Raw genomic sequence first — 25481 nt, 5'->3', positions numbered from 1 at the left:
AATAACAGCAACAAGCAGAGTAGAGTCATGAAAAGGACAATGTTACATTCAAACCCGATTTATAGATTTAATTTTTGAACATGAGACTTGCCAGGGGCACCAATGATAGCCAGGATTGGATAATAAAACTATTGAAGAAAGTAAAGTACCCATAAGATCTGAAGCAGGAATGACAGTCGATCATAATATGTAGACATATACCAAACATCCCAGTATATACTCCTGTACATCGTTGGAACTATCCAGTCTATTGTTCTCAGATTCTGATCCATTGTTGGAACTTTTTATCTAATGTTCCTGGATTCTGATCTCTCCTCCCCCTCTCACTCGAGCCATTGAACCCCTTAACTGCTGTCGGTGACGATCCCCATAAACTATGGGATAGCACATTGAACGAAGCCCATTTATCAATAAATGCTGGAAACTCTTCACTGGGATAATTCCAATCCATGGAGACTGACATTAATCACAGTCATTGAACAAGCAGGCTCATTTAACCCCTTCCTTACATCACTTTTTCTATCCAAATAAAAGGGAACATTTACTCAGTCGGGTGGAACAGATGAGGGTTGCTAAGGGTAGACCATAAATCTTCCAATCTTTTTAATCTTTCCTTCTTGTGTGTGGAAGTATTGTTAGAACAATATATGTTCCATCCTGTTTATAAAAGGTGATAGGAATAAATTAACAGATCAGCTGTAGAAGATGATGGGTGGGTAGGTTCCCAGAGACCTTAATCCAGAGTACAATATTTCTTGCCCATTGACTTTGTGTAATGCTGCAACTGGTTTAACGTGCATTGTTGTTAAATCTTTCCATAAACTTGAGACATTATTCAGAGCATTGAAACGAGCTTCAGATCTGCTCAGGAACTGGATAGGTAATTCTGTTCCCATTGTGATAGGAAGAGCCCATTCAGCCTCTTGGAACTGTTAGAGTGAACAGGAGGCCATTCTGTCCCATCGTGGCTGTCACAGATTGACAGGAGGAGGCAATGCAGCATCTTGAACCTGTTACACAGGGACAGGAGGAGACCATTCAACTTCTCAGACTTGTTACAGAGGGATAGGAGGAGGCCATTCATCCTCTCGGGTCTGTTACAGGAGGAGGCCATTCAACCTCTCAGACTTGTTACAGAGGGACGGGAAGAGGCCATTCAACCTCTCAGACTTGTTACAGAGGGACAGGAAAAGGCCATTCAGCCTCTCAGACTTGTTACAGAGGGACAGGAGGAGGCCATTCAGCCTCTTGGGTCTGTTACGGGAGGAAGCCATTCCGCCTCTCGAATCTGTTTCAGAGGGACAGGAGGAGACTAAGCTTGTTTCGGCAACCACTTTCAAAAGCTGATTGGGAGAATCTCATGACAGGAAAGTGGGAGGTATTCACAAATGAAATTAGAGAGTTTAGCGACAGCATATCCCTGTTCATGAGCAGGGTAAGACTGGTACGTGTACATAATGCTGGAAGGCTAGCAGAATTGAGGTGCTGAATAATAAACAGTGACATCTTAAAAAGTGTGTATATTACTGAAGTGGAAGGGCTGGAATTCTTAACATGCATAAAGGTAGATACATCCCTGCGACTTGATCATTGTATTTGGAAGGGCAAGGACCGATTAGAGATAGTCGACATGGCTTTATGCATGGGGAATCGTGTCTCACTAACTTGAATGAGTCTTTTGAAGAAGTGAGAAAGAAGGTTGATGAAGATACAGCAGTGGAAATTCGTTACAGGGAATTCAGTAAGACATTCGACAAACTGGTTAGCAAAGTTAGATCACACAGAATCCAGAGAGAGCTGGGGGTAACTGGCTCGAAGGTAGGAGACAGAGGTGGTGGTCGCAGGTTGTTTTTTGGACAGGGGGCCTGTGACCAGCATTTTGCACAATGATCCAATGGACTTTTCCATTTACAGATATGATTTGGATGTGAGTTTAGTAGGAATGGTTAGTGAGTTTGCAGATTAACACCAAAGTTGATGGTGTAGTGGTCAGTGAAGACGGTTAATTCAGAGTACAACTGGATCCTGATCAGATGGGCGAAAGGGCTGAGGAGTGGAAGATGAAGTTTATTTTAGACAAACAGAAGGTATAGCATTTGGTAAATCAACTCAGGCCAGCACTTAAAGGGAGGATCCTGGAAAGTGTTGCCAAACACAGACATCTTAATAGAAATTATTGAAGTCCTGCAGTGTGGAAAGAGCCTCTTCAGTCCATCATGTCCACACTGACCCTCCAAATAGCAGACCGCCAGACACACCCATACATTACCCCGGTAACTCTACATTTCCAAAAGCTAATTCACCTGCGCGGCCACATCGCTGGATACTGTGGACCAAATTATCAAGGCAAAGAACCTGTGCATTGATGAACTGTTGGATGAGAGCCATGCACCAGGAGGAAACCCACGCCAACACACGGAGAATGTGCAAATCCCACACAGAATTTATCATCCATTCTGTAACCATTCTGTACCATTCTGTAACCAGCACCTTGTTCAGTCAGGGTCCCCTCACACTCTGCTCCTTGGTTAAGTGGAGCTTGGGAAGCTGTTCCAGGAAACCACGGTGTGGATGCAGCAGATCCCTTTCCCCACACACCCTCACAGCGTGGTTTCAGAGGTTCATCTCTCTGCAGCCTCTTCTCCATTTGTTGTTCATGTTGCAGGCTCAGATGCTGTAACTACAGTCCCCAGGCTCCATCCAGAGTTGGGTCAACAAATCCTTAGGTCTCCTTGAATGTCTGAGGCAGCTTTCAGCATAACCTCCAGCAAACGATCCCCTGCACCTCCACTAAATTTTCAATTACATGAGTCAGTCAGAAATCTCTCGGCTACAAGTGTTGTGGACCAGACCAGATCCCCGCAAACTATTTTAAGAAGGCCACTTAGACACAAACCTTTCCTTATTTTGAATATAGATGTAAAGTGTGCATTCCAGATATGTTGTGCCTGGTCAAAACCACTCGACATTAAGCAAAATAAAATCGATTCAAATGCCTTAGTTAAGATGCAATCAAACAAAAGAACATTTTGGGATAGCTGATGTTGGAACACATACACAAACAATAGATACCGTACCTTCTTGGTATACATGGCTTGGCACAAAGATATATTCAAATACAGATCCTTACAGCAGTTTTCCAATCCATGGGCAAACAACATGAACAAAGATCTCAGACAGAAAAGCAGCTGGGGATCATGTATTGAAATATCCAACCCTTCTGGACTCTCCTGCAACTTTTGAATGCTGCAGCTAAAAACAAATGACAAACCCTGGTCTGGGAGAGCTGGCCACTGCCCTTCCATTGTTATCACCGTTTTAATGAAACCTAAAGGTTTTCTCAATTATTTACTTAAACTGTTTTCAGACACAGTTCTGCACCTCTGCCTTTAAAACCTCTCTTCAAAAAAAAACCCAAGAGAAAATCACCTTTTTACAGTGATAGTATTCTCACAACTCCACTTTAATAAAATAATCCATCAATATACAGAGATGGATTCATTTGAAACCTCCTAATCTTCCTCTATTAGTAACCTGAAATGCATATAAATTACATTGACTCTGAGCATACAAATGTTCACAACGCGTTTCGATTTCAGTCATTTTACTCCTGCCACAGAATGCCTTGTCTTTCTTCATCCAAGTCTTAACAACGTGCCAAAACTTAGGTTTTTGCGCCCTGTCGCCTGTATAATTTCAAATTGAACAGCAGCAATAATAAGCTCAATTGATATTTTTCTCCCTAAGTTTCTCGAAAAACTTTAAGGGGTCAGGATCAATGATAAAGATTTGTCTCATGTATGTTATTCACAATTTAAATGCTGAAACATTGTAAGGCCAACACCAAGTTCAAGGCCTCCTTCCCCATTGTAGAATAAATCTGTTGATGTTTCCACCGGACACTCCAACCACACGTTACATAATGGAGCAATTCTCATCTCTCCAATACTCCCTCTCAATGACACGTCTCCTCGTGTCTCAGCATAAAAGAATTACATCCTTCTGTACCTCTTAATGCTGTAACCCCTTTACCTGCTCCTCCTGGCCAATGCCTGTAAACCTTACTCTCACAGGTATATGTTTAAGGAAATCTTGCACATTCTTCTCAATCGCTCACAGAAATAAAACTTTGATTTCTGAACCCAATTATCACCATCAGCCATTTCAGCTTCTAATCTTGCCGTTTTAACTCTACCCTTCCACACGAGTTCTCACGACTGCAGGAAGTGAATTGTTGAACTTCTCCAAAATAAGAATCTCTTTAAGCTTGTCATAGGTTTGCTCTGTTTTTAATACCCTTACCCACATTTCAAAATTACTTTGTTTGATTCTTTCAAACTCAAATTACGTTTAAACAGGGACCCTTTTCTAGATTCCTGAAACACTGTCTGTTGGCTTCTGGCACAAGCTTGGATGCACTTCAGATGGCTTTCTTCACCTCCTCATACTGGCCAGATTACTCCTCCGACAGGAATGAAAATACCTACCAGCTTTGTTAGCATCAACTAAATCCACATGGTCACTTACCACTTCATTGGTTGAGCGACTTTCTCAAAATAAATTCAAAAGGCCTCCTCATCCTACACATCAAATTTACATAATGCCTGGATGTATTTAAAAAGTACCCCATCAGGCTTTTGGCTACTATAGGGTTGTTCATCATCACTATCCTCCTCATCCAGCTTACCGTCTACCTTCATCTCCGCCTTCTATGTCAACGTTCCTCTCTAATTTTTAACTTCTTAAGTTGAAACTCTCTGCTTTTCTTCTCTCATTTTCTCTCTTTCATCTTCACTTCCTTTTCTTTTATTTCTACTTTTCATCATAATTCAAACTTTTTCAATTCCTTCTCATGTTCAAAGTGCCTAATTTGAAATGGAATTCTAGCCATTTCCAAAGAGTCTGATGGCGGTCCCACTACATGTAATTACTGAGCTATAGCTGTAAGTGTCTCTCATTTTCTCACAGGACACATGCAACCCCAACTCCAGCTTGTCTGTCAATTCCTACAGATTTGCCTCCATTACTTTTTGTAAAAACCCCATTTTCACTTGCACACCCAGAGAACTCAAAGTGACTCAAAGAATCTTTATATGCAAAACACTGTTTAAACCAACCGAATTCAACATCCGAAACAAAAGACACTGACAACTACCATACGCAACCTTTGAACCCAATAGCCTCCTGGTGCATACTCTCCAGTGTCTGCATGAGCTTATTCTGGGTTCTCTAGTTTCCTCCCCACAATCCAAAGATGTGCATGTCAGGTGAATTAACCATGCTAAATTGTTTATAGTTTTCAGGGATGTGTGGGATAGGAGCCTTTGTTGGGTAAAATGAGTAATAATAGGGTAGAGGAATGGCTATGGGTAGGTTACTCCTCGTAGGGTCAGTGTGGACTTGTTGGGTTGAATGGCTGTTTGCACACTGTAGGGATTGTAATTCTAAACCCAATTTGGTATTATCGATTTAGAACCAGCCAAGAGTCCCTAATTTGCTATTGACCAGCCAGACTGCCTCAAACGATTTTAAGAAGGTTGCTTGCCAACCTTTCCTTATTTTAAAGGTAGATGTGAAGTGGGTGCTTCAGATGTGATGCTACTCGTCAAACCACTTACCATTAATTAAAACACAATATACTTAAGCATTCTAATGAAAATCCATACAAAATGAAGCGTAATTTAGAATAATTTAACTATTGGAATCCTTAACCGAATAATGGATACAGTACCTTCGACAAATGAACTTTTCAATATACTAACATCCCATAAAAACATCCCTTCGCAAAAAGGAACATTTAGACATACATTCTTGCATACAGTTCTCCAATCCAGGAGGAATCAGCATCAAGTCAGGCTTCAGAGAGTAGCAGCTGGGGATAAGTCACTAAGCCGTTGTTACTACTATTTATTAAAAACCCTAAAAGCGTCATAAGTTATTTACTTGAGCCGTTTTCAGTAGGCAGTTTGGCCTTTAAAATCTCTTACTTAAAAAAAAGGAGAAAACAATCTTTTTGTTTAAGTTGACAGCATTGTCACACAATTTGGATGCCTCGTCCTTTACTTAAGGGGCATCCTCGTGTTACTGGTCGCAAGGTCACCGGAGAGGGACAAGTAAAGGTACAGACCAAGTTACAAGGATGTGTCTCATAACTTCTGAAACACCCCTATCCATGGACCATCACATGGGACACACCGGGGAGTGAACAACAGCCTGACACACACCATTTCATTATTTCTGAGTTACACAATGCCAGCACTCCATACACTAGGGAGACAAAACCCAAGGCCAAGGAAAGATACAGAGGACAAAAAGATTCATATTGAAGACACAAAAAGTCTGTTAATTAACTGAAACTATGTTGTGGAAATATGGGGAAAAAGACAGTGCAGTGGGACGAACTGGAGAAGTGAGATCTTCGAATGTAAAACTACAAGAATGAGAACATTGAATAAAGGCATTGTCAGATTAGCTGGAATGGTTTGTTACATCAAATTCTGAATCTGCTTGACAGAACACTACAAACAACACAAACTGGGACAAGATGACAGCCCAGCATGGAGAGCTGTGCATACCGTCCTAGTGGGTTGCTCAATAAACTGCACGACCTGCCCAGCATGGTGAGTATTGCAAACTTTACTATCATATGCTAACTATACTCGCATCAGATTAACGTCTAAAATGGAAGATTTGGTGTGTGTGTGTGTGTGTGTGCGTGCGTGTTTGTGTGTTCACCAGAGACTGATGGAGTGTGTGTGCGCGCGCGACTGGTGTGGTTGAATACAAAACTTACTGTTTGAGAAGGAACGCACATGGAGGAAACTATTTTAAATACGAACAACTGGCAGGCTTTTTGTTAATCAACAGAGAGAACGAGGGAAGTTTCATGGACAGATGAGATAAAGTGTTTGAGAATGTTAAAATAAAGGCATTGCCAGACACAACAGCAATATACATCGGGGTGCACATGAATGACAGATGGATGGGAGTTTGATGTGACTTCGAATCAGATTTGCTTGGGCAGATTTGAATCCGGGAGTGTCAGCAGCAGATTATTGGCTTCATTAAGACTGTACATCATGGCTCAAGGTTCAAACAGCAGACGGAATAAACCAATGAGATATATTCTGGAGTTATGAGTGTTTCAAGTTAGAAATGGTCAGGGCATGGTGTCAGGAATCAGCGCATGGTCAAAGGGATCTCCCACAGTTGTGACTTGTCTGCTTCAGACGCAGATATTGGCCAGGGATGGGATGGAAACAGTGGAGGGAAGTGGAGTTTGTAAACAGAATGGTAGAGTGTGACCTCCATGCTCTTTATATTTAAATAACAAAAGCAAATGTACAATAAATACATTGCGGTTCTCCACTGAAACTGTGTAGGTCAACATAGAGACCCATGAGCAACAATGTCAGAACAGAGAGGGAGACAGTCATTGAACACGTCCATGGACGTAGTTAACAGTGGTCTGTGGAGTTAATATCTAGATTGAGAGTTTCAACAGAAACAATAATAGTGACAAGAAGTGTAGACTATACGAAATAACATTAATACAGTCATAACTGGATTATCGGAAAATAAATCTGGACAGTGCCATTCACCAGGAACACCAACAATAGCCGGGAAAGGATAATAAAAATATTGAATACTGAGAAGAGCGTAGTAGATCCGCAATGATAATGACAACCAATAAAATGCAGAAAGATACCAACCATAATTGGATAAACTCTTGTCTATTGTTGGACAGTCTAATGTTCCCAGATTCTGATACATTTTTGGAACATTCCAGTCTAATGTTCTCAGATTCTGATCTCTCCTCCCCCTCTCTCTGGATCTGCTGATCCCTGTCAGTGCTGTCGGTGATTCTCCCGCTCATGTTATGGGATAACATATTGAATGGCGGCCATTAATCATTAAAAGCTGGAAACCCTTCACTGGGATAATTAGAATCCAAGGAGATTGGCATTAATCACAGTCACTGTACAAACACTAAGAAACCGAGCAAAGGCTATGACAACAGATGAATGAGGACCGCACAACAATCAACATGCAGGAGTGTTCCCTCCCAACTGGGGAACACTTCAGTGGTCCAGAGAATTCAACCTTGGCCCTTCGGGTGACCATCCTCCAAGGCAGACTTCAGGACAGGCATCAGCGAAAAGTGGCCGAGCAGAGGTTGATCGATAATTTCGATATCCATAGGGAGGGCCTCAACCGGGATCTTGGGTTCATGTCGCATTACAGATGACCACCATTGCACTATCCACACAGACAGACATTCCTACACAACACAGGCACTCCTATACACACACATACACACGGACACACATGTACACAGACACGCATACAGACACTCACACACACCCTTACAGACAAACACACTCCCACACTGACATGGGCATCCACTCAGACACTGAGACTACTCTACACTCATGCACGCACAGATACACTGTCTCTCATTGACACTCCAAACGCCCCACTCCAGACACGCACACACACTCCCACACACACACATGTACCCCCTCACAGACTTAAGACACTCTACGTCACTACACACACATATACATTCTCTCTCACACTCACAACGCCCCAACACAGACAGACAGACAGACACATACACACACAAAAGATAAAGATCCACATGCATACATATATTTTGTGGGATGAATTTGTACTTGCAGCGTTACATTGTACTTTGCTCAAAAACTGCATAATATCACGTAAAACTCGATTATCTCACTTTGCAGATTAGAATCAATCGAAACAACATGGCATAGACAGAAAACACAGGAGGCCAACACCTTTAACATTTTTTCTAGTAAACACTCATTGTTACTGAGAACGCAACTTTTAAAAAAAAAAGATTTTCTGATTTACACATGAAAGAAGTGAAACTATCATGATATTCGAACAGATGAAAGACTCAACAATCAAGGTATTTTTCAATGTTTAATTTCAGTTACATCACACTGTAATTTTTTGCTATAATTTCTGTGCCTGAGAAGTGTGTCCTCCACGATCACCTGATGAAGGAGCGGCGCTCCAAAAGCTAGTGTGCTTCCAACTAAACCCGTTGGAATATAACCTGGTGATGTGTGATTTTTAACTTTGTACACCCCAGTCCAACACCGGCATCTCCAAATCAGGATTGAACAAACAGACTCAGTTAACCAGTTCCACACATGACTTTTCATATCACTATAAAAGTGAACATTAACTGGGTTTGGATGGAATGGATGAGGTTTGCTGAGGGATGGACCATAAATCTTTAAATCTTTTTCATCTGTTTTTTGTAACTTGTATATGAGAGTATTAACAGAACACTGCAGGGGTCTATATATGTTCTGCTCTGTTTATGAAAGGAGGCAGTTATAAAATAACAGATCGGCTGCATAAAAAAAAAGTAGGGTGGGCAAGTTTCTAGATACCTTAATCCAAAGTATGACACTTATTGACCAATGTGAGGCTACTCCTGGTTTTAAGTGCCCTGCTACCTAATCCTTTCATAACCTTGAGACATAGCATTGAGACTGCTGCTCAGCAACAGGCCAAAGCAATTCTGTCCTCTAGACCTCTGACAGAGGGATACGAGAAGGCCATTCAGTCTATATTAACCTGTTGCTATTTGAAAAGGTGGAAATCTAGAATAGTGGCACATGTTGCCAACAGAATCATTCAAAACAAAGAGATGTGTCGCTGCAGCTGTATGAAGTGTTACTGAGGGGGCACCTGGAGTACATTGTGGTGCTTGTGTTTCTGTAACTGAGAAGGGATGGACCTCCATCACATGCTGTTCAACGGCTGCTCGTCGTCCACAGGTTGCTGTGTCATTTGATGTCTCGGGTCTGTTACACAAGGACAGGAGGAGGTCATTCAGCCTTTTCAGTCGATTACATTAAGGCCACGAGGAGCCCATTCAGCCTCTCGAGCCTGTTCCACAGGGGCAGGAAGTGTTTGTTTAACATTCAAGTCTGTTACACATAAATGTCAGTTTTAAATTAGTTTTGGAATAGGAAAGACCTGATGTAAACATTAAAGTTCTAACTTTGAAAAAGGCCAATTTTGAAAGTGTTAGGCGAGCCTTGTGAAAGGCTGATTGGAATACACTATTCACAGGAAAAGGGATGGTTGGAAAATGCAAAGCCATCAAAACTTGGTTTTAGAGAGTCCAGTGCCAAAATGTTCCCATTAGTGAGAGGGGCAAGGCTCGTGGGTGCAGGAAGTTCTGGCTGGTGAGATATATTGATGCTCTGGTCAAGGTAAGGAAGGAGACATATGTCAGGTAAACAGAGCTGAGATCAACTGAATCCGGAGAGGATATAAGGGCAATAAGTGTATAGTCAACAGCGAAATCGGGCCAGAACAATGTGGACATGAGATGGCTTTAGAAATAGGGTTAACGAGGCATTGAAGAAATCCTACAAATCCTTTAATGGCAAAAAATTAACTAGGGAGACAATAGGGCACCTTAAACATCAGTACAGCTACCTATGTGTGGAACCCAAAGAGATTGGAGGGATACTGAGGAGCATTTCTCCTCAGTATTTATTGTGGAGGAGGTTACAAGAGTGAGAGAATGAAGAAATATATAGTGATATCTTGAAAAGTATCTATATTACAAGTAGGTGTAGGACATTTTAAAACACATAAAGGTGACAAATCTCTGGGACCTGATCAGTTGTATCCCAGACGTTTGTGGGAAGCTAGGAAAAAGATTGCTCTGCATTTTGCTGATATACTTGTATCATTGATTTCCACAAGTGAGGTATCAAAAGACTGGAGGGCTGCTAACATAGTGCCATTATTTAAGAAAGTAAGGAAAAAACATGTAACTCTTGATTGGTGAGCCTGACGTCAATGGTGACTAAATTGTTGGAGGGGATTTTGAGGGAAAGGGTGACTATGCATTTGAAAAGACAAGGACTGAAGAGGGCTTTGTACATTGGAGATCACATCTCACTGACTCGGTGCAATTTATTTGAAGAAGTGATGAAGGTGATTGATGAAGGCAGGACAGTGGATGTTGTCTTTATGGAATTCAGTAAATAAAGTAAAACTTTCTACATGTTAGACTGGTTAGCATGGTTAGACTGTCTGGGATCCAGGGAGAGTTTGCAATTTAGATTCAAAATTATCTTGAAGATTGGAGACAGGGCGTGATATTGGACATTTGTTCTTTGAACTTGGAGGCCTGTGACCGGAAGCGTGCAGCAAAGATCAAGAGTGGGTCCACTGCCTTTTGTCACTGATACAATAATTTGCTTTTGAGTATATGAAGCATGGTCAGTAAGTTTGTAGATAATTCCAAATTTGGTGATGTAGTCGACAGTGAAGGATGAACTCTCAGAATATAATGGGACCTTGATAAGGTGAGCCGAGTAGTGGTTGATGGAGTTCAGTTTAGACAAATGTGAAGTGTTTTATTTTTGCAAGACACATCAGGGCAAGGTAAATACGTAGAGTGCGAACGGAAGTTGCCAAGCAAAGAGAACGCCATCGAAATTATAGATTCCCTGCAGTGAGGAAACAGGCTATTCGGCCCATCGAGTCCACACCGATCCTCTGAACAGTATCCCACTAGACAAACCCCTACCGTATCCCTCTGAGCCTGCATTTCCCATGGTTAATCCACCTCCCCTACACATCCCTGGGTGCTATGGGCAATTTAACATGGTCAACCTACCCTTATTTGTATAACTTTGTATGTGGGAGGAAAACGTTGCACACGGAGCACACTAATGCACACATGGGGAGAATGCGCAAACTCCACACAGGCAGTCATTCAAGGATGGAATTAAACCTAAGTGTTTGCATGACATGTTACACCTGCACAGGACATTGGTTTAACCACTTTTGTAACGCTTCCTTTAATTCGAGTCTCCCTGCTGTCAGAAATACGTTGTCAAACTTGAAAAGGTGAAGAAGAGATTTAAAATAATGTCGCAGGTGTTGGAGAGTTTCAGTCACAGGAAGAGTTTGAAAAGGCTGGCGCTATTTTCAAGTGTTGAGGCTGAGGGATGACCGTGAAGAGGTTTATAAAATCATGAGGATCACAGATAAGGTAAACAGGTAACGTCTTTACACCAGAACAGGCGAGTTGAAAATTAGAAAACAAAAGTTTAAGATGAAAGGGCTAAGGTTTAAAAAGGGACATGAGGGACAACATTTTCACACAGAGACCGCTGTGTGTATGGATTGAACAGCGAAAAGAGGTGGTGGAGGCAAGTACAGTTTTAAAACCATTTGAATAGGTACATGCATGGGAAGTGTTTAGAGGGAGATGGGCCTACTGCTGGCAAGGGGGACGAGACTTATTTAGGAATTTGATGGGTATGGACGACAGCACTGAAGGGTTTTTTTTTCCATGCTATACATCTCTGAGACTCTATTGACTCTTGAGTGTAAAACACAAGAAGAGGAGGAGGCTATTCAGCTTCTGAATTCTGCCCGTCAGCTTGTTTGTTCAATTATTGAGATTCAAATACAAAAATACAACTTTCAGACTTTGATGGTGTTTTACAGAGGGGAAAAAACTTTAGTCAAGAGAAGCTGTAAAGAATGTGAAGAGGCAATTCAGACTCTCAACTCCGTTCCACAGGATCAGACGATGAGCACAGAGAGATTGGAGACTGTTACTCAGCAGCAGGAGGTGGACATTTATTTTCACAAAACTTGGATCAGGACGCAGTCACTCAAGGCAGCTGCTGAAGATTGGGATACAAGAACAGGAGGAAGTCACTCAACTGCTCGAGACTGGGAGACAGGAACAGGAGGCAGTCACACAACTGCTTGCGACTGGGACACAGGGATATGAGACAGTTACTGAACTGCTCGAGACTGGGACACAGGGAAATCTGGAGGATAGTGAGGCCCCAGGATCCTGTTGCGCCGGAGCAGGAGGAGGTGACTCACTCCCTACCAGTATGGGTCACTGGGAGAGAAAGGGAGTTAGCTTGTTATAAACAGAAATATATGAATAAATTGCATTAGTGGTCAATTCAATCCTGCCCCATCATTCACTTAGACCACGGCTGATCTGATCGTGATTCCCTCATTCCATTTTAAAGAGACTCCCTCTCTGCAGCCTCTGCTGCATTTGTTGGACATGTTGCCGACCCAGATGCTGTAACAACTGTCACCATGACTCATCCAGAGGGATGAGTCTAACCGGATGAGTCAAGATTTGAAGAGTCCAATCACAAGAATGAAACCACAAAATAAAGGTATTGCCAGATGTTTAGGTTTCTCACATTCACAATCCAACTCACAAAACCAGCCCATCCATTATACGTTCAGGATGGAGCACTGTGTAGATCCAACTCGCGTATAGACGCATGCAATCCGGTAATGTCCAGAGTGGAACTCTCTGCAGCCCACACAAATACTTGATCGATTATCCTGGGTTAAATGTCCAGCGTGGGGAGCTGGGCAGACCGCATTGGTTCATTCATATACAAGCCCAGGCTGGTGCATTAGTTCGGTAACACTCTGTTAGACCACTGCCCATTGTGGGGAAATTTGCAACCAATGCTGGGAGTAACAGGATGTGCAGCTCCCATCCATTTACAGTTCCATATCTCCACTGTGCCTTGAGAAGGGGTGCTGCAGATGTGAAAATCACTGCGAGGACGAGATGTAAATGAAATCAATTTAAATACCAATAGTTCTCATAAAGGCGAGTATCACTCCAGTATTTAAAGATGAAGTAATTGAGATAATATCCAACGAGGTTTTGAGGATGGTGAAAACAAGTAAGAGGGCATGGTGATGTTATAGTGGTTGCACTATAACCCTTCAAATCATCAATGGGAATTGGAGGAACAAATATGCAGGGAGACTGGGGAGACTTGCAGGAGCAAGGGATACAGAACGAGCGCGGGGAAATGGGGTGAGTGTGGATGGACATTTTGGTTGGCATGAACCAACTGGGCCGAATGGCCTGTTTCGGTGCGTTACGACTGTAAATGAGTGTTTTTTGGGTTTGAGACAAGGAGAGGAGACTGGGAAAAAATATCGTGGAAGGATATGTTTACAGGTTTCAGAATTCTGAAATGAAGACGTTTCGATATTATCATGCAACACGGGTCAGTATTATGAAGAATTATGAGGGAGTGGGATATTGCTGTGAGTTCAGGCGATGGAGAGTTTTTAATGAGCATTTTCTTCTGCAGTTTTGTAACTGGGAGTGAGGACAGCAGAGTCTTCGACTCACTGAGCTGTTTTAAACAGTAATTTCTCTCAGTGCCACTTTCATTGAGTGTGGCAAAGAGATTGTCTGTACGAAGCTGAGCTAGTTTCTGGTGCTATCTTCTCGAACTCACCTAATTAACAATCCACCCCACCATTGAATACCAGCCCGATTCTCCCACCCATCATAATTGGAGGTACTCACAGTAGCCCGGATGCACCGGATATTCCATGATCCCTGGCACTGGTGCCATCTTTAAAAGGCCAAGGAGCACACGGCTGACCTTTCTCAGTTTGGAGCTGCCCTGCACAGTTTACCCCGAGCATAGCAGGTAAGGGGCGATTACACCACGGTGGGTTAACAAGGGCACGGAAGACTTAGTGGGTGGGCTCGTACAGAGGGGGACCATTCTCTTCCCAGAGGTGGCCACACAAACAGACAGAACCGTCTGTGCTCAGCACCCACCTCAGTGCCGTATCAGCGGTCTGAAGAAATGTCCAGCAATACAGGACAAGCATCAGTAACCTTCCCTGCTCTGTCAGGATAAAGGTCACCGTATTCTCTCTGCTCCCTCAGACTCACTGCATATCTATTATCGCACTGACCCCCAAACAAGGCTCATGCTCCACCACTCTCACTATTGCATGCAGCAGCTTCGCTCCCTCTCTCTCTCTCCCTCGTCTTTGCCATACCCACCACACAGTTATAGAATATTTTGGAGAATGCTGATTATGGAATGTTCCAGATAATGTTCCAAATATTTCCCAATTTCAGGAAAATGGCAGTGCCCCATTGTGTAACACATAAGAGGAAGGAGTAGATATATTCGCTTTTCAATTCACACACAATTCAAACCATGCTGCAGCCATTCATCCCGCAAACGTGAACTAACATCTAATAAGGTCCTGGCTGATCTGATGGTTTTCTCAGCTCCATGTCACAGGAACTTTCACTTATTCAACCCCCTGGGTTCCTGTCACTGACCAAACGACACTCAGGCACTTTTACCCCGGATGTCTTCAAGTGCCTGTTCGAGGGCATTTCCCACAGGGACGGACACTCCTAACAATATATTCCATCAGTTTTATACTTTAATGAAATTGTCAGCATGCTTTGCACAGACAAATCAAAAATCTACACTTATTTTATGGTTACAGATATCAATCACACTTAGTAAATCTGGTTATTTCACTTAACTCACCTTAATGATATTAAACCAAGGACAGCTTCTAAACACGTCTTGTTATAAAATACAGCTTCGAGCAGGGAACGTTTTTTACCCTCAGCTGTTATCTTGACCGTTATCAGAATTGTACCACTTTACTTGTTATGAATATTTCTCTTGCACTTTGTCTGACCGTTTTAGCCTGTAACACTTATGCAGTCTACCACTCAGTTGGCTGGATGGCTGGTTTGTGATGCAGAGGGAAGCCAACAGCCGCAGGTTCAGTTCCTCACACTGACAGGTTACCATGAAGGGGACGCTCTCTCAACCTCACCCCATCAGCCAAGGTGTGGTGACCCTCAGTGTAAACCACCATGAGTGGTCTCTCTAATGAGAGTCCTTTGGGACTCTATTCTATCAATGTCAGCATTTTAATTTTTTTAAAATAAAAAAGAGACTTTTAATATTATAATAAACCAATAACAACACAACTCAAAAAACTGCTCAAAATTACACCCTTGTGCATGTACATACAAAACAATCAAAAAACACTAAACTGACAAAATAAAAACAAAACTAAACAATACATAATGAATAGATAATACAGATCAGCGTAACAAAACGATAGCACTTGTTCTTCAAGAGCATTAACTGATACACGTTTTTATGTCCATAATTCTTCCTCTCTGGATATAAGATTCATTAGCTAATATAAAAGATATAATACTAGATAATATGGCTATATAAACGCTCTTCTGAGAGTGGCAGTTAAGCCTGTATCATGGTAATCCAAAAAGGTTTGCCATGTCTTATATAAATCTCTGTATTTTGGTGCACCATGCTGGTGAGAAAATCCAAAGGGCTATTCTCCATGAAGAGCTTAGGACGATCCAACAGACCCGGGGAGGGGTTCCAGACATCCAACACAACAGAATGCTTTTCCTAGCACAGAAAGTAAGGATATTTTCTTCCCATGTGCATCTGTGTAAATTACCCTGGGCAGGCCCAGGAAAAGAGAAAGCAGGTCCACATCCAATTCAGTCCCCTCGACCCACTCTATCACCCCTGACACAGCGCTCCAATATATATCAAGTCTGCAACAGGACCACAAGCAATGAGTAAGAGTGCCTGTAGTCATTCTGCATTTAGTAAATGTTGAAGACAATCCCACTTTGAATTTTGAGAAATAATCTGGGGTCAGATAGATGCTATGAAGAATTTTCAACTGCATGGAATGAGTCCTATTACAGATGAAATCCTTTGAGCATTTTCACAAATGTTCTCCCATGTCTCCGAGGTGTTCTGAACCCCCAACTCTCTCTCGCAGACATCACAAAGCAACACAGTCTTGTCTGAGGGGACACTCTCCAACTCATGATAAAGGGTACTGACAGAGAGATTTATCTAAGCAAGATGCACCCTCTTCTCTCTATCGGATCTGTAAGAGTCTTTTAAAAGTGTGTTTTTTTTTAAATCAAATCTCTGACCTTGGAAAAAAAAAGAAGAGATCTCTACCAGGTAGTCCATACGTACGAGTTATTTGATCAAATGATATCATTGTTTCACCCTTAAATAACACGTGGTCTCTCAGTGGTGAGCATTGCTGCCCCAAAGTATCCGTGTCCCAGGTTTGGTTCTGGCCTTGGTTGACTGGCTGTTATGAGTTTACGTATTCTCGCTGTGTCTGTGTGGGTTTCCTCCCACAGTCCAAAGAGGTGTTGGTTAGATGAATTGGCCTTTGATAAATAACGCATAGTGTTCAGGGATGAGTAGGTTGGGTCATTAGTCAGGGTAAATATAGGATGGTAGGGGAATGAGTCTGGGTGGTTTACTCTTCAGAAGGTCGAAGTGGACTTGCTGGGGCCAAGGGCTTGTATCCACACTGTAGGGATTCTATTAATTCTAAATCAATCAAGCAAAGTAAACCCCTGGCTGCCCATTGTTTAAATCTGGAATTCTTTATCCGCGGATGACAACCCGGTATACCAATTATAGGGGCAGGAAACATGATTTTGGCTGTATTGCCCTCGATCTGACGCATTGTCATTCATGCTTTAACAGTATTGATAATTATTTGGTTATGACAGTACTCCATAAATGTTGTCATTTTATCTAAGAACAACAAGGGTTCGCTTTGTCTGAGAGGATGCAATATCTAACCGTATTGGCACTGAGTCCTCATCGGCCCAAGCACTAATGTAGGATAAAAAGAGCTTAATTGATAGCTTTTAATCTGGGAGATCTACTCCCCACAATCTGTGGGACAATTGCAATTTGGTTAGTTTGATAGAGAGTTGCTTATGCTGCCAAATAAAAGAGCTAAACCAGCCATTACGTCTCCTAAATTCCTGTCTAGGAAACATCACAGGAAGCATTAACACGGGATATAGCAAATGAGGAAGGACATTCTTTAATAAGAGCTATCCGACCTCGCCAGGATATTGGAAGTGCCTCCCATCTTTGAAGGCCTTATTAAATTTTGTCAAAACATGGACATAGTTCAAGTTAAATAAATTATCAAAGAAGGATGTAATGAATATACCAAAAGAGAGAAACCACGCGCACCTCCCCCCACCCCCGCCCCCGTGACCATTTAAAAGGAAACCAGGATTTGACTTCAACATGTTATTTCCCTAAGGCCTCCCATAGGCATGGCCTCCAACGTTGTAAAATTAATCTTTTAGCCCGGAAAGTCGACAAGCGAATTTATGCATTACATCACGTGAACTGCCGAAATTGTGGGATTTGACAAAAACGCAAGACCCTCATCTGCATACAACATAATCTTATGTGACATCTACCCCACTTCTGGGCAGATATGTTGTGGTAATATTCCGAATTGTGCAGGATGCCACCGAATCTAAGATTGTCGCAGGGATGCGAAAGAGATCAACCCTCGTGTGACATTTCTTGGGTTAAAGAAGAAAATAAAATCCCTATTTGTCAGGTAGATCAGCCTCCAGCCATCCACCAGCTCTAGTTCTGCACTCAAATCTAATAATTTCTTCTATTATATTGAGGGTATTGGGGGACCTTTGGACATTGGGCTCCATAAGACAGTTGAAACCTCCTTCTATAATAATGTGCCACGATAGAAGGCAACTTAATTTGGAAAATGCAATTACCAGGATTTCAAGAGGGTGCAAGGTTTGTGAAGATTTGAAGCTCAGGTTGAGGTTTAGGGTGTATGTGTACTCGCTTAGCTGTAGGTTTGATATCCAGGCGTTTCATTACCTGGCTAGGTGACATCATCAGTAGCGACCTCCAAGTGAAGAAAAGATGTTGTCTCCTGCTTTCTATTTACACTTTTGTCCTGGATAGGGTTCCTGGGGTTTGTGGTGATGTAATTTCCTGTTCGTTTTCTGAGGGTTTGATAGATGATATCTAGATCTATGCTTTTTTATGGCATTGTGGTTGGAGTACCAGGCCTCTAGGAATTCTCTGGCATGTCTTTAAGAGGGTGCGGCGAGGGGGAATAAACATTCAAAATACTGCAATATTTCCAATAGTTCAAGGCTTTGTGGATTATGATCCTCCCGTGAGTGTCTAATACAATCTAGTAATTTAAATGGAAGATTCTTCTGGTCCAGTATGGCTTCTCCCCTACTCCTAGTATTAAAAGACGAGAAATGAACCCGATCAAACCCGCCCTGCTTTAATGTCAAATGTTCCTTTTCATCAAGGTACATCTCCTGCAATAGGACAACATTCACCCTCTCCTTTTGAAGACTAGAAAGTATATTTTTCCTCTTGACTTGCAAATGGCTCCCCTTAGTGTTCCAGATACACCGTTTAAGCACATCATTATCTATAACACACTATTTCAACTCTAGAGTTTCACATCGAATTACACATCGCTGATCATTAATGAAAAAAAGACTCAGAGAGCTTAAAAACTGTACAAATTAAAAGTACTGCACATGATCAGCTCTCAAAACTTTCTAAAGCTAAACAATTAAAAATACCAAAGAACGAAACAAAGTCCAATATGCCAATGACACTTGATAGGGTAATTTACCCCCACACCACCTCCGCCCACTGGGGACGCTAACATATCACAAAACTTTATCTTCTGCCCTCTACCGAGATGGCATCCAGGACAATTAACAACACAATTCGGGCTTGAACTGCCCTGAGGTGGGCACTTAGTCATCACAACCACATTTGTAACTCCCTCCAGCTTGAGCCGCATCTCAGACACAAGCAAAGAAAGAGGAAATGAGTAGTAATATTAATAAAGAACTGACAAATGATTACTCTTCCCATCCCTGACTCTAATTTAACAATGGTTACTACCAGAAAAATCCAACAAAAAATCTTTAAGAGAGAAGATTATCTAAGAGAGTTGATTATCTTAACATCCCGCTTACTTTAAAATATCCACAAAGTTTTCGCTTTCTCTGGAGGGTCAGACAGGTCCATGGATCCATTCAAAGCAATACGGAGCACCGCTGCGAACTGTAAGGAATACTGAATCCAGAGTTCCCTTATTCTTCTCTTGATATCATCAAATGATTTTCTCTCCTGAATCACCACCGCTGAACTGTCCTGAAAGAACATAATCCTGGAGCTCTCGTGAATTAAAGCCATTGGATCTTTTCCCTGTTTTCTGGAAGCTTCCATCAGTCTTCGCTTGTCCCCATAATCATGTAATCACACAAGGACAGGCCGAAGGCGTTGGTCTGAGGCTGACCTCCGCGCCGTAACCCGATGAACGATCTCACTCTTCACCCATCCCTCTTTAGCTTCGAAATGAACGAATCACAGCAGCCAGTTCTCAAAAAGTACTCACTGGATGACCACCTGCTGTCTGGTCCAGCAGGCCGACGATGTGAACATTCTTCATCCTGTTCTAAATGTCGTGATATTGTTCAGTTAATGTGCAGACCTGCTTTTCAAGGGCGAGCATCAGCTCCTTAGCGAAATCAATTGTGGTCTCTGCCACTGCAGTTCGGCGCTCAAACTCATCCGTTCAGTTTCCAAGGCATGAAAGTCATGTTTTTGGAGCACGGGTGAGAACAGCTTTAGACTACTGCTGAACCTTTGTTTAATCATGCCTTCAATCATTTCACATAATTTGGTGACCTCAGTGACCAAGGCCTGGTGAGTAACTGGGTCTATTGAACGAGCAGAGTCTGTTGCAGCGGCGGCCTCAGGCATGCTCGATGCTTCTGACGGGTGCACCACGTGTTGGGACTGACTCGATTCTTTCCCGCGTTTTGTTATTTCCACTTGACAAAACGGGATTAGTAAAGATTCTATAGCTCTTTTATTGTTGAATTTTAAATAAATGGCTGGGATGCAGTGGGTTAGAGCACCACTTTGCCCGTGCTGTGGTACAGAGCCCAGTAAAGCAGACCTTCCGGATCGTGGCCATCTTGGATTCAAGCTTAAAATTTTATCAATATTATCATTTCGTTTTGCATTATATTAACGGGTGTTCTGGAGCCGTGTCTTTTGGTACCATTGTCTACATTTTCCCTCACACTGCACATTCCTGCCAATCCCCGAAAATCTTCGACTCCCTTGTTATTTATGAAACTTCTGTCTATCAACAATATTCAACATCTCTGCCTCCAATGCTCTACAGGAAAGAGAGTTCCAAAGATCTACAATGCTGAGAAAACAAAAATAAACCTCAAGACCTGAGTTTGAGATTATTTTTTTCTTTATCTCCTTATCTGAGAAAGGATATAACGACATTGGCAGCAGTTTGGAGATGTTTCACTGGTCGTATTCCAGGGATAATGAACTTATATAATGGAGGCTTTAACAGGTTACTCGTGGAATGAGAAGTGATCTTATTGAAACATGCAAGACTTAGAGGAGAGTGGATCAGGTAGATACACACTGGGTATAGTCCAAACTTCTTATCATTTTCATAGAATCTCGACAGTGTGGAATCAGGATATCCCATCCATCAAGTTCACACTGACCCTCCAAACCGCATCCCCCCGGACATGCGCTCCCCCCTTCCCTATCCTTGTAACCCTGCATTTTCCATGACTAACCTACCTAACCTACACATCCCTGGGCACTATGGGCAATTTATCATGGCCAATCCACTCTAAGTTGCATATCCTTGTACTGTGGGAGGAAATTGGAGCATTGTGAGGAAACCCCCACAGATACCTGCATAGACAATGCTCAAACTGCACACAGAGTGTTGTCCGAGGTTGGAACTGAATACAGCTCCTTGGTGATGGGAGGTAGTAGTGCTAACCACAGATGCAGCGTGCACATCAGTTAGTTCTATTAGTTACTTGTGGCTGACTAAAGAAATCTGCCTGACTTGTTCCTATCACCGAAACTGACCCAGTCTGAGACATTTATCATTGGACATATCGCCAACCTGGTAACATTTAAAATTTGTTGGGATCAGTGGAGGAGTGGGACTCAAAAAGGAAACAGTGACACTCTCCAACCTCAGTTAGAGCAGGAATTAAGAGAAATTTACAAAGTGGGAATTCATTCAAATGGGAATTTTCTTACTTAGAAGGTTGTGATTGTTGCATCTTATATTACATGGAGGCTGGCTTCGTCTGATTGTCCATAGATAGATGAATCAAGGTTAATGGTGCATGGAGAGAAAAGTGCAGCTGGGATCACAATGAGATGAGCCATGACACATTTACTGGTGGAGTTACGTCAAAAGGCCAAATGGTCCTCTCGTGTCCATCAGCTCTATGTTCTGATGTTCCATTCAGCCCTTCAGACCTACTTCGTGCTGGCAGATCGTGGCCACTCCGATGGTTTGGTGTAGTTTTGGAAATGTACTTGAAAAGTCCTGGCTAGGTCAGGAAGTGAACCCCTGTCCCCAATCCCTCTTTCCAGGTTTCCCCTCTCTGAAACATCTGCTCCAGATATGTGCCTTGTTACAGACCCAGATACGCTGGGAATACAGCCACCAAACCCAACCCAGAGTTAACTCAAATAAATTCTCTGCTGTCCCTGAATGCAACATTGTACAACACAACTTCCAGGAAAATAACCCGTTACTTTGCAAAAGCATAACATGTGAAATCAATAAATAGGAACAGGAGTAGGTCATTCCTCCCCTCAAGCTAGCCCTGTCATTTAAGAAGAACATGGCTGATCTACTCCAGGGCTGAACTCCACTTTCTTGCCGACTCCGTGTATCCCTCCATACCTCTTTGGGTTTTGGAATTGCGGACCTTCACTAAATTCTGAGAGAAGACATCACTCTATCTCTCAGATTGAAATCGATGTTCCATATTCGGTATCTATATCCTCGAGATTGGGACTACACTCAGGAGTGGAAACAACTTGTCAATATCTACCTTCTCAAGCCCCTTCTGTGTCTTGTATTTTTCAGCAATATCAGTCTTCATTCATTTAAATCCCAATGCATAATCGCCTCACCATCTTAGAGGTTCTCAATAATTCAACCCTTTCAGCCCAGGAAGCCGCCTAATGAATCAACCTAGTTACTTGCTGCATCAGCATGCTGACATTATGTTTCATACACAGGAACACTCCAATCCCATTGTACTGCTCCTTTTCTGGAAGTCCCCTCCATTAAATAACAACTTGCCTTTTGATTCTCAGAGTCATCCACAACCTCTGATGTATATTGCACTCAGCTCCCGTCATGATGCTATCAATATAGTTTGTGAATAACTGATGCCATTCGACTGATATTTGTGGTCCTCCAGCAGATGCTCCTTGATCATGGAGATCCATTAATCATGACTCTCCGATTTCTATATGTTAACCAATCATCATCCCATGTTAATACATTATCCGTTATCCTACGAACTTCTGTCTTGTGTAAGAACTTTTATTTTGTAATACCCTGTGGAAAATCTCTGGAAAGCCTGATGTCTACCAGATCCCCTTTCTCAAGTCCGCTTGTTACATTCTCAGACATCTCCAGAAATACTTTGCATGATTTTACAGGGCAAAGTATAATTTCCCTTTCACAAACCCACACTGACACTCTGTGAAGCTTTTCTAAATGGCCATGCTGGCCAGGTTTTCCAAATTAAGCTCGTCCAATCTGCTTTCATTTGGCCGATAGGCCTCGAAATGTTTCCCATTCATATGTTTGTCCAAATGTGTTTTAAATATTTAAGCTGTACACGCATCTACCACTATTGCTCTTGCAGCTCATTCTATACGCACACCACCCACGGTGTAAAATTGTTGCTGCTTGGTTCCTTTTAAATCTTCCCTCTTTCACCTTAAAACTATGCCTTCAATGTCTGAACTCCCCAGTCCCGTGGATAAGACCTTGGCTATTCACCCTATCCATATCTCTCATGGTTTTATAAACTCTATAATGTCACCCCTCAACCTTCTACACTCCATCTGATACTAACTTCAAGATCAATCATTTAAAGCTAAGCACAGCAAATTTGAAACTATATTAAACATGACAGTAAAACAATACTCAGCCCATACTTCATAGTGTTATTTGTTTTTCTCCATATTACAATACTAAGACAGCATGGAACGTTTACTAGTGCCATTAAGAATTGAAACACCTGAATTTCCTTTGTCTAAAAGGGGTGATGATCTTGACAGTGAAAACATAGTTATGGCCAGATCTATATAATGCCACATAGTCAACATGCTCCCTCCTGGCCTCCCTATGACCTTGTGTGATTTTGTCTTCTTTATCTTGCACTCAATAGAGAAAGCCCCTTTCCCCCAGTCACGTCTTAATTTAAACCCGTTTTATATCATCTTCTTGTTCACCACTGTTGAAAGCCCGTTTATCTTTGCCACACCCACTTTTCCCTGTCACCCATCCCCCACGTCTGGCAAGGGATTAAAAATCCCAGTTTCCAATCCTTTTCAGTTCTCAAGAAGTGTCACACTGGGCTTGAAACAGATGCAGACAGACCTGCTCAGTTTCTCCAGAAATGAATCGGCACAGAACAACTTTTCAATTAAACAAATAGCTATGGATACTGTAAATAAAAATGCAAAATTACTGGAGAAACTGCGAGCTTTGCAGATGGTCACTGGACCTGAAAGTGTAATTCTGCATTCACTCCAGAACATGCTGCAACATCTTCTGCAGTTGCTTCAGCAATTACTGTTTTTGAACAATTTCCAAAGAAGTATGTCAAAAATGCTCAAATATTCTGTCCAACCTGGTGCAATGTACACTGGGTACTGAACATTCCTGAAGAAGGGCTGATGCCCGAAACGTCGATTCTCCTGTTCCTTGGATGCTGCCTGACCTGCTGCGCTTTTCCAGCAACACATTTTCAGCTCTGATCTCCAGCATCTGCAGTCCTCACTTTCTCCTTACTGAACAATAATGAATGGTGACAATTCCTTGATTCTGAAACTGCATAAGGCTGGCATCACTGGCACTATGGTCCTCTTAATCATGGTCAGGGAGAAAAACAGAGGGGACACGCATTCACTTCGAACACAGAAGATGGCATGACGAATGAAACATTGTTGAGTGGATGAAACACCGCACCCTCATCAAGATACCACAGCATCACAGATGTCAGTTTTCAATCGATTCGATTTGCTGCACGTGACATGAAGAAATAGCTGAACACAGTCGATACGACATAAGCAATGGGCTCTGACACCATTCCTGCAATAGGACTGAAGACTTGTGCTGCACAACAAGCCCGTGTCCCTGAGGAGGCTGTTTCATTCCAGCTCCAACTCTGACATCTCCCTGGCAATCAGGAAAATTGCTCAACTATGTCCAAACCCCTAAGGGGGGAATAACTACAACCTGACCGTTTACCACTCCTTCAGTCCCATTACGACAGTCAAATTGGTTGGAATTCTTTTTGACAGAGCTGTCAAGCAGCACAAAAATAACCTGGTCAGTGTGGTTTCCAATAGGTCCCAATGTGGAGAGGGTGCTGTTGTGGAAATGTCCCTGGATTACTAATCCAGACCAGGTTAATGGTTTGGCAAATAGTGGATGTTAAAAGTAATTAATAAAGTATCGAGACCTAAAATCTGGTGTCAGTAACAGTGATCTTGTGTCCAGTGTTGATTGTAAACATTGATCTCCTTCACCAATGTACTTTCAGAAAGTGATTCTCCCGTGCTTTCTTGGTCTAGCCTAAAAGTGACTCCAGACACAGAGACATGTGATAAATTCTTCAATGGTCTCTGAATCGG

Source organism: Chiloscyllium punctatum, chromosome 29 (assembly GCF_047496795.1).
Source record: "Chiloscyllium punctatum isolate Juve2018m chromosome 29, sChiPun1.3, whole genome shotgun sequence".
Lineage (NCBI taxonomy): Eukaryota > Metazoa > Chordata > Chondrichthyes > Orectolobiformes > Hemiscylliidae > Chiloscyllium > Chiloscyllium punctatum.
Note: the sequence above shows the minus strand (reverse complement) of the source record.